The following is a 2,500-nucleotide window of genomic DNA, read 5'->3' as shown; positions in this document are numbered from 1 at the left end:
TCTCTCTCCTCTCTCTCTCTCCCTCCCTCTCTCTCTCTCTCTCTCTCTCCCCCTCTCTCTCTCTCTCTCCCTCCCTCTCTCTCTCTCTCTCTCTCTCTCTCTCTCTCTCTCTCTCTCTCTCCCCTCTCTCCCCCTCTCTCTCTCTATCCCTGTCTCTCTCTCTCTCTCTGCCTCTCTCCCTCTCCCTCTCTCTCTCTCTCTCTCTCTCTCTCTCCTCTCTCTCTCTCTCTCTCCCTCTCTCTCTCTCTCTCTCTCTGTCTCTCTCTCTCTCCCTCTCTCTCTCTCTCTCTCCTCTCTCTCTCTCTCTCTCTCTCTCTCTCTCTCTCTCTCTCTCTCTCTCTCTCTCTCTCTCTCTCTCTCTCTCTCCTAACTCTCCCCTCTCTCTCTCTCTCTCTCTCCCTCTCTCCCTCTCTCTCTCTCTCTCTCTCTCTCTCTCTCTCTCTCCTCTCTCTCTCTCTCTCTCTCTCTCTCTCTCTCTCTCTCCAGGTGAACGTGTGTTGGCCAGTGGTTCTGTCCAGCTGCCCAGGTTCACCCTACTGGAGTCAGGCAGTCTACTGGTCTCCCCGTCTCACCTCTCTGATGCTGGGACTTATACCTGCATGGCCAGCAACTCCAGAGGCATAGACGAGGCTGCCGCAGATCTACTGGTGTGGGGTGAGTTTGGAGGGAGGGGGCGGGGGGATTATACACTCACTGGCTATTATACAGTCAACCACCTGTTAAACAGCCAGTAACCTGAAGTCTCTGTCAACCACCTGTTAAACAACCAGGAACCTGAAGTCTGTCAACCACCTGTTAAACAGCCAGTAACCTGAAGTCTGTCAACCACCTGTTAAACAGCCAGTAACCTGAAGTCTCTGTCAACCACCTGTTAAACAGCCAGTAACCTGAAGTCTGTGTCAACCACCTGTTAAACAGTCAGTAACCTGAAGTCTGTCAACCACCTGTTAAACATCCAGTAACCTGAAGTCTCTGTCAACCACCTGTTAAACAGCCAGTAACCTGAAGTCTGTCAACCACCTGTTAAACAGCCAGTAACCTGAAGTCTGTGTCAACCACCTGTTAAACAGCCAGTAACCTGAAGTCTCTGTCAACCACCTGTTAAACAGCCAGTAACCTGAAGTCTGTCAACCACCTGTTAAACATCCGGTAACCTGACGTCTCTCTATGTTGTCAGCACGGACCCGTATCACCAAGCCACCTGCAGACCAGAGTGTCATCAAGGGGACCAAGGCTGTCATGTCCTGTGGGGTGACCCATGACCCCAGTGTGTCTGTCAGGTAAGGATGATGTCATGTCCTGTGGGGTGACCCATGACCCCAGTGTGTCTGTCAGGAAAGGATGATGTCACGTCCTGTGGGGTGACCCATGACCCCAGTGTGTCTGTCAGGAAAGGATGATGTCACGTCCTGTGGGGTGACCCATGACCCCAGTGTGTCTGTCAGTTAATTGGATGCCAAGCTGACAACTAACTCAGCTCCTCAAAGGCAAACTGGTTAGTTGATCAGTTGAATCAGGGGGCTGTAGTGGAATAGATCAGAGGTTGATCAGTTGAATCAGGGGGCTGTAGTGGAATAGATCAGAGGTTGATCAGTTGAATCAGGGGGCTGTAGTGGAATAGATCAGAGGTTGATCAGTTGAATCAGGGGGCTGTAGTGGAATAGATCAGAGGTTGATCAGTTGAATCAGGGGGCTGTAGTGGAATAGATCAGAGGTTGATCAGTTGAATCAGGGGGCTGTAGTGGAATAGATCAGAGGTTGATCAGTTGAATCAGGGGGCTGTAGTGGAATAGATCAGAGGTTGATCAGTTGAATCAGGGGGCTGTAGTGGAATAGATCAGAGGTTGATCAGTTGAATCAGGGGGCTGTAGTGGAATAGATCAGAGGTTGATCAGTTGAATCAGGGGGCTGTAGTGGAATAGATCAGAGGTTGATCAGTTGAATCAGGGGGCTGTAGTGGAATAAATCAGAGGTTGATCAGTTGAAGTTAATGGAGGGAATGATAAGTTTTGATGTGAGCAGTCTGAGTATCTGGATCAGTATGAGCAGACAGGGACACACACAGTCTGAGTATCTGGATCAGTATGAGCAGACAGGGACACACACAGTCTGAGTATCTGGATCAGTATGAGCAGACAGGGACACACACAGTCTGAGTATCTGGATCAGTATGAGCAGACAGGGACACACACAGTCTGAGTATCTGGATCAGTATGAGCAGACAGGGACACACACAGTCTGAGTATCTGGATCAGTATGAGCAGACAGGGACACACACAGTCTGAGTATATGGATCAGTATGAGCAGACAGGAACACACACAGTCTGAGTATCTGGATCAGTATGAGCAGACAGGGACACACACAGTCTGGAGTATCTGGATCAGTATGAGCAGACAGGGACACACACAGTCTGAGTATCTGGATCAGTATGAGCAGACAGGGACACACACAGTCTGAGTATCTGGATCAGTATGAGCAGACAGGGACACACACAGTCTG

General features: G+C 50.0%; 1 pseudogene; it reads left to right on the top strand.

The window, feature by feature from the left end:
• LOC127923510 (protein sidekick-2-like) overlaps window positions 1-2,500 on the top strand; it is a 74,708-nt pseudogene that overhangs the window by 58,524 nt on the left and 13,684 nt on the right.

This window comes from Oncorhynchus keta, unplaced genomic scaffold, assembly GCF_023373465.1.
Source record: "Oncorhynchus keta strain PuntledgeMale-10-30-2019 unplaced genomic scaffold, Oket_V2 Un_contig_29957_pilon_pilon, whole genome shotgun sequence".
Taxonomy (NCBI): domain Eukaryota; kingdom Metazoa; phylum Chordata; class Actinopteri; order Salmoniformes; family Salmonidae; genus Oncorhynchus; species Oncorhynchus keta.
This window is presented reverse-complemented; position numbering and strand designations above follow the sequence as displayed.